This window comes from Solanum verrucosum, unplaced genomic scaffold, assembly GCF_900185275.1.
Source record: "Solanum verrucosum unplaced genomic scaffold, falcon-dt-bn FXZP01000081.1, whole genome shotgun sequence".
NCBI classification, from domain to species: Eukaryota; Viridiplantae; Streptophyta; class Magnoliopsida; order Solanales; family Solanaceae; genus Solanum; species Solanum verrucosum.
In genome coordinates this window covers 992391-1000523 of record NW_026020233.1, presented here as the reverse complement: position 1 = coordinate 1000523, position 8133 = coordinate 992391, and positions in this window count along the sequence as shown.

The following is an 8133-nucleotide window of genomic DNA, read 5'->3' as shown; positions in this document are numbered from 1 at the left end:
ATTATATAACATCAAGAAAATGAGAAGATTTTCAAATCAAATATGACAAACAATGGTGTTGTTTCATAACACTAGCAAAAATTTAGTGTAATTAGCATGTATCTCGCATACCAGATATGTGAGTGAGATAAGAGAGTGACAAGCAAGATGGGAGGGAGGTGAGGGCGCGAGATTTGTATATGTATCCTAGATACATGCAAATCTACTTTGATAAAGTGTATCTAAAACAAATTAACCTAATTTTGAGTCCATATATTTCGAGATACATGTATCTGGGTACGAAGATTCATAATATTACAACATAGTGTGTATTAAAATTATTAGATTATATACTAGTGAGATTATTATAAATTAATCTTGAATAAAAAGTTTTGGCCCATAGGTCAACCCCGACCAAGTCCCGATCAAGCCTTAAGGGCCAATGGCTTATATGGGTTGGGCTTTTAAGCCCTAGTTTTAAATGAACTTGAAAAATCCTATCCCAACCCTACCCCAATAACAGGTAGGGTTGGGCCGGCCATATGGTCTAAGCCCATTTTTTACGGCTTTAGATTCAAGGCTAGACTATATTAGTAACAAGCAAACCTTGTATACTTAATTAATTCTTTTATCTTTATGTTTGCAGTAACACCAAATCGATATCGAACTTGAATGGCTTTTTTAGGGCCAATTCCATCAATTTTGGTTGAGTCAATTCTTACTTGTTTCTAGAAGATGGAACCTTTGATTTTGATTTAGGGATCATAGGTGGCTGCGGATGATCCACCATATTTGTGTGGGAGGCGGTGGAGGAATTAGAGGACTGGTTCTAGAAATCATAAACAAGCTGGCTGGGGTCTACCATTAATTAATTAGTTTTCTCAGGGAGGAGGAAAGGGAATGTATGTATGTAATTGTGATAATGAGAGTGTAGTGTTATATATTTATATGAGTAGAGTGAGTACTGATCTGATAAAAAAAGGTGGCAATGACTCTATCTTTCTCCTCTAATTCCTATCGAGTTGCCCAAAGACTTCTCTTCTTCTGGTTGTGCTCGTTTGGGCATTAAGCCAAGGTTTGGAATCCCTTCCACATGCTCTCCCTCCATCTTTCTTTCTGTGTGACTCTTTTTCTATCAATATCCGGTGATAAAGAAGAGAATGTCGTAATGGAATGGGCGAGACCGAGATTACCTCTCATCCAGTTCCTAGTTTCTAAGCTACTGATGAATCTAGCTATAAGGGATTCCTCATCTCATATATGAGGGTCAAAACGAAACAAGACAGGATTTTGATACCTCAACTTGATTTGTTGATTGCTTTTTTGGTTGATTGATTCTTGAATATAAGCATACAGACAGTGACACAGATCCATTTCCGCTTTCATTTCCTGCTAGTTTGGTTGCACTTGGGCTTAAAAATGACTTTATAATATTAATCTTAAGGCTATTGATATTGCTTCAACTGACTTGGTGATATAGTTTGTAGCGGTGACAACAAAATTGTGATTTGGCCATAACATAGAGTTCATGTCTCAAGCTTACCTCAGAAACAGAAACTCTGAAATTGATATAGATGTAGAGGATGATACATCAATTGCTGATAAAGATCAACCCCTCCCCATATTTATCAAGATAATTTTTTCTCTAACCAATCTTTCATTTCTCATAAATGTTTCAAAGAATCAAATTGTTGATATATGTTTCAAAGTTTTGGCTTCTGCCATTTAAATAGTCTTTGCATGCAGTTCGCGGATGTTGAGTACAAGGTGAAGATTAGCCAAGCTTCCTCCAACAATCCTGTCAAGGAAATTGTATGAAAGCTAGCTTCCCAGTTTGAGCATGACAATTACAAACAGATACTCAAGGGTATAACAGGAATGGTGAAATTCTTGCCTTAATGGGTCCTTCTTGCAGTGGGAAAGCAACCTTGTTAAAGATATTGGGAGGAAGATTGCAAGAAAAGGTTAGAGGAACTGTCACATACATGACATCCCATATAATACAACTATCAATAGGAGGTATATTACATATCCATCAATAATTCGTTTTTCCTTCTCTTTTTCTATTGCCTTAAAACCAAGAATCTAAAAATGTTTTTCTTTCAATGTACATGATTTTGTATTAACTTCCATACCGAATCGAGCAATGTTGTGCTAGGTAGGTTTCGTGACACAAGATGATGTGCTTTTTCCACAATTGACTATAGAGGAAACCTTCATTTTTGTTGCATTTTTAAGACTTCCAAGCAAGATGAGTCGATGTCAGAAGTATGAAAGAGCTGAAGTGATTATTAAAGAATTAGGCTTTGAAAGATATGTGAGCTACCTTTCCATGAACTTCCTTCTCGCCCTTGATTACAAAGCACCACAATCTAAAACTGTCAAAAGAAATTGAATATGATTATTGCAACTGTTCATTCCTTAATTTCATAATCATAGATGTCGTCACAGGAGAATAGGTGGAGGACTTATTAAAGGCATATTTGGGGCAGAGAGAAAAATAACTAGCACAGGGTATGAAATCCTTGTTGATCATTCTCTCCTCTTGCTCGAGAACCAACTTTAGGCCTTGATTCGTCCTCCGCAAGGAAGGAACGAGTCGGTTCCCCTTTCTGCCTTTTGGTTACATAAAGAAAATATATTCAAATTGACAAACCACCAAAAGAGTGAGAAAAATGGGGCAAGTGTACATTAGGCCATGTGCAACAAATAACGTACAAGGATAGCACCGTACCCTCATAGTCCTCAATCTTTGTCACATCTGGATCGACAGAAACTCACTCGGTCTGCGCGTCTACCAGGAACCATACTGGCTTTTATAATTACGATATAATGAGTGCACTCCACTTCATAAAGAGTGAATAGAATTCACTCTATTGCAACAAAAAAAATGTAGTCTTGTTTTTCTATATTCAACCAAGAAACACCCCTCCACCTGGATTCGAATCCTAATACTATTATTAAATAATAATAAAAGGAATGTACCAACACAAGATCTTCTAAATCTTGAGATGGCAATTCTCCCCCTAACTTTGTTCTATTCTATTTGCCTTCTCCTTAATTTCCATAAGTGCGGCTAGTTCTTTTGCTTAATTAGTGCTTACGCATACTTATTTTTTCAGATCATGACTCTACGAAGAAATATCAGAGGGCGTCCTGATAGGAGGAATGTGAATCCTAAGGAACCACCAGTCCAAGTTGGACCAGAGGGTCCAAATGCACCAATTGTTCAACCCCCCTCATGATGATATCACTACTAAGGAGTTATAAAATGTTATCCAGATGTTGGCACAGGTTGTTGAAGCACAAGTTTGTTGCAATAGAGCAGACCGTTATGATGGGGCTAACACTTCTAGAGTTTGAGAGTTTTTAAGGATGAATCCCTGAGTTCACTGGGTCAAAGCTCAATGAGGATCCATAAAAGTTCATGGATGAGCTTTAGAAGGTATTTGATCATGCATGTTATTGATGCTGAGCGTGTAGAGTTGGATACATACCAGCTCAAGGATGATGCCAAGATATGCTACACTAGAGGAGAAGGTGCACCACTTTTTGGTTGTACTATGTTTGAGAATGCTTTCTTGGGGCGCTTCTTTCCCCGAGAGTTAGAGAACCAAATGTGAGGGAATTCCTTAAGGACTCTATGAGTGTGAAGGAATACAACATAAAGTTCACCCATCTATCTCGTTATACTCCTAAGATAGTGGCTGATATGAGGAGCAGAATGAGTTTGTATGTGTCAGGACTTTCTTGTCAATCAAATAAGGAGAGTAAGGTAGAGTTGATAGGGTAAATGGACGTAGATAGGCTTATGATTGATGTGCAACAGGTGGAGGAGGATAAGTTAAATGATAAGGAGGAATTTTAAAATAAGAGGGCCAAGACAACAAATCATGAGTCCAGCTAGGAAACGACCGAGAATGGGAATCGTTCATCCTTTCAGCAAAGGTAATCTGGATCTATTCCATCATTTGCTAGTGCGACTGCACCAAAGAATGTGAATGATCACAAGATACATAACTCCTCAAATTTTAGAGCTTAGGGTTCTTAGTTGCAGGGCAGTGTGGCACAAGGGTTCACTGGCAACTAATTTTGTGATAAGCGTGGTAATCTTCATTCAGGGAAATGTCGTGTTGGTACTGATGTTTATCATAAGTGTGGAAAAGTAGGTCTCTTTTCTAAGTAATGCCCGATGTGGAGCCAGGGTAACAGGGGAAGTAGGGCCCAAGCTTCATCGGCACCCCCACCGGGTAGAATTGCACCAAAGGGTACCACTTCAGGAGAATGCAGAGGTTTAAACCATTTATATTCTATCTCCAGTCATCAGGATCAAGAGAAGTCCTTTCTCTTGATGTATATTCCTTACTTGATCCAGGTGTGAGTTAATACGCAGAACCCATTGTGTATCCTTAAGAAATTTAATCCTCTCAAGTACTCGAAGTTATAGATTAATTCCTCCCAAACGTAAAACGGATTAACTATTAAAGAATTAGCGGTACCTCAAGCTTTAATAATTTTAGTAAATTCAAAAATCAGCAACGAGAGCATACAGACTTAGTCAATCGACAATTTTATTTATAAGAAAATGTATGCATAAAAGAGAAAAGTTTTTCAATGTTTGAAAATGAGAGAAGTTTCTCTATTAATAGCCAATAGCAAGTGTGAAAACACCTATTCAGACAAAACATGTCTATTCAGAATGTTTGTGTCTTTTGAGAAAAAAAGTGTTTGTTTGGAAGAAACATGTCCCTTCTGAGCGACTTTACCGTTAAGCGAATTTTCAAATAATTACATTACGCAAAATTAATTCCGTTAATTAAATAATTAACATTTTGATTTAATTTTAAGACAAAAGAAATTAATTAATGAGATTGATTAAATAAAATTTGCCTAAGAAATTATCAATCAATCACATCATTTGCCAAAGCCAAAGCCAAAGCCAAAACCGAAGTCGAGGCCGAGTGACGACGACGATGGAGTGAGGGATTTACCCGGTGTGAGATATCACATTGTTCGAGGAACCCTAGATGTTGCCGGAGTAAAGGATCATCAACAAGTTGGGCGTTAGACACCCTATACTTAACCCCTTAAGAGCTAAAAGAAGTGTTTCTTAATATAAGGACAAACTTTTTCCTTTCTTCTACCAATATGGGAGAAATGACTTTTCATTTTCCCTCCAGGTTGGTTTCCCCATATTTTCCAATTTCTCATTCATTCTTATTTTCCATTCAGACCTTGCTCAAATCCAACAATCCCTTCCGAGCGACTTTGCCGTTACACAAATTTTCAAATAATTTCGTTACGCGAAACCAATTATGTTAATTATTTAATTAATGTTTTGAATTAATTTTAAGAAAAAGGAAATTAATTAATGATATTGATTAAATAAAAATTTCCTAAAAAATATCAATCAATCACATCATTTGCCAAAGCCAAAGTCGAGCGAGCGACGACAACAACGTGAGGGGGCACCTTCTACTGAACCCTTTAAGAGCTAAAGGAAATGTTTCCTAATATTAGGAAAAAAAATTCGTTTCTTCTACCAATATGGGAGAAATGACTTTTAATTTTCCCTCCAAATTGGTTCCCCCACATTTCCCAATTTCTCATTCACACATTGCTTAAACCCAAGAATCCCCCATAAGTAAGGATTAATTGCATCAGGATAAGTAGGTTTCCCTTTGAACTTTTCGTAGTGAATATATATCAGCTATACTCAGTCAATCAGTAGATTTGGTATCTTTGACCCGTCGAGCTTTAGTGTATATATATTAAGCCTTGAAATGCTTTTTGGTTCTCATTGTTTTATTTGTTTCAGCCTTGAACACGTCTTGGTTAATAAGTTCTTAGAGAACTGGCCTTACCGGATTCTCCTTGAAGCGGCTTACACTTCACACTTACATAGGTAATTTATAAATGTGTTATCCCGTAGATACACTATTTGATATACCTTGTATCAAACTTAGAACCATTAAAAAGTCCTAATGCCTTTATCATGGTTACTAAACATTATCTCATCCTGAGAATGGACCATTAAATAACTTTGACAATGTTGAACCGTCATCTATGACTTTGTTTGATCTCCTTGAACCTAGATCTTAGGATCTCTAGTCTTCTAGGCAGAGTTACTGCCACGATGACTTGTCCTCGACCATAGTCCCATTCCTATCGATGATCTCTCAACTCGCTCTCTAGTTAGGCCTTTTTAAAGTGAATACGACACATTATCCATTGACTTGACATAGTCAATTGTGATAATTCCACTAGAGAGTAGTTGTCTAACAGAGTTGTGTCTCTATCATATGTGACGAGACTTGTCGTTTTACATAACGCTTCCAGCCTTTCCTATTGTAGCTTGACTATCACAATGTATGTATACATGGGCCATTGGTTTGAGCCAAAATGGAATATCTTCTAAGAAATTTCAGAGTCATTCAGCTTCTTCACCTGTCTTATCTAAGGAGACGAATTCAGACTCCATTGTAGAGCGAGCTTGTAACACCTTAGACTTCGATCAGTTTTTAGTTTTGGATCAACTTGAAACGATCATGTATTTTAGAACATAAAGAGTTAGGTGATCCATGAGGTATTAAATCAAAGATATTTGAGTCCTCTTTCTAACTGTAACACCTCGGAAACCAGACTTAGAAAATGCAGCAGAAAAACACTTGATCCAGTTAACCACGACAGGGTTCACAGATCGTGAGATGGACTACGGTCCATTGACCTGCCCATGGACTCAGCCCTTTCCTAATAGAGGTGGAACACGGAGCCCTTCACGGACAATGGACCACCTCACGGGCCGTACTGACACTTGTGGGAGCCAGGCAAAGTCTACCAGGCTAAGACGCCAGACCACAAGACCCTTCCCGGGCCATGGTCCTGAAGACAAACCATGGTGGTGCCCGTGGAAGACGTCCCAGAAATCAACATCTATTGGACCAAGGACCACAATTGGTTTGACGGTCCGTCAGAGAGGCCTGTGGTCAGCCTCGACATTTTTTAAGTCAGGAGTCGTTTGGTCTTTTCCCTCTGCGTTGGACCCCTAAACTATGTGATTTTGGTCAGTTTTAGCCTAGAAACTAAAGTAGAACTTACCCAAATCGATTATTCACCAAAATCAAGAGAAACTTAGAGCAAAACATAGAGAAAGGTTGAGAAGTCCTTCAAGAACACGCAATAAGGTTTTCTTCAGTTTCAGCCCCGAAATTGAAAGATTTCTTCATGAATTTTGTCACCAGGTATGTGGAATTTCACTAGTGGGTTCCTTTCACCCATTAGGTCCCTAGAATTCAATCAGATTCTTGATTCCCTTAATATTATCCAGACCTAGGGTTTTCTTGAATGTTAGAAATTGTTGGGTTTTTAGCTGCTAGAATTATCCAAATTAGATTATCATATTATTGCGTAGTTCCTTGCATGAAATTCAGAACCCTAGTTGTGTAGATTCGTTTAGTTCATATATTACACTTGCTAGGTCAGTTTAAACAGGTATACATGCTTTATTTTACGAATGTCACATTATCAGTTATAATTGTTGCATTCTTAGAGTTTGTATGTCAGAAATTGAGCTATTCATACTCCAGCATTTCAGTCATAGTATTATTTATATACATTCTAGTTGGGAGTAGGATTAGACCAAGTGGACTAGGGTTCAGTGTACCCGAATAGTCCCAGAACTACGTACCCCCGTAGGTTTATAAGTCCCTCTGTGGGCATTACATTTTAGTGATCACACCAGTCATGCCTTTATACCTTTGGCAGGGTATATTGGGTCTTCTCGATGAGGCATATACTTCGGACTCCACATCTAGCTCATGTGGTTTTATGTTGGTTATTAGTAGCTCCCACAGTCAGATTCTAGTGTATTGACTAGGTTATCAGTTACAATTTAGTATTCAGTCTCAGTATGTCATGTACTTGGTCATTGCATTCAGTTAGTTCAGTACTTAGTATTTATATCATGTTCAGATTATATCATTGCTTTATCGCTTGTTCAGTTATATGTTTTATTCAGCTTTATTCTATCATGCATGCTCAATACATTTCAAGTACTGACGCATACTTTGCGCGACATCTTCTCGTGATGTATGTTGAGGTCCTCAGCATTTAGATCATGCATAGATCAGTTCCCAATCTCCAGTTCAGCAACAT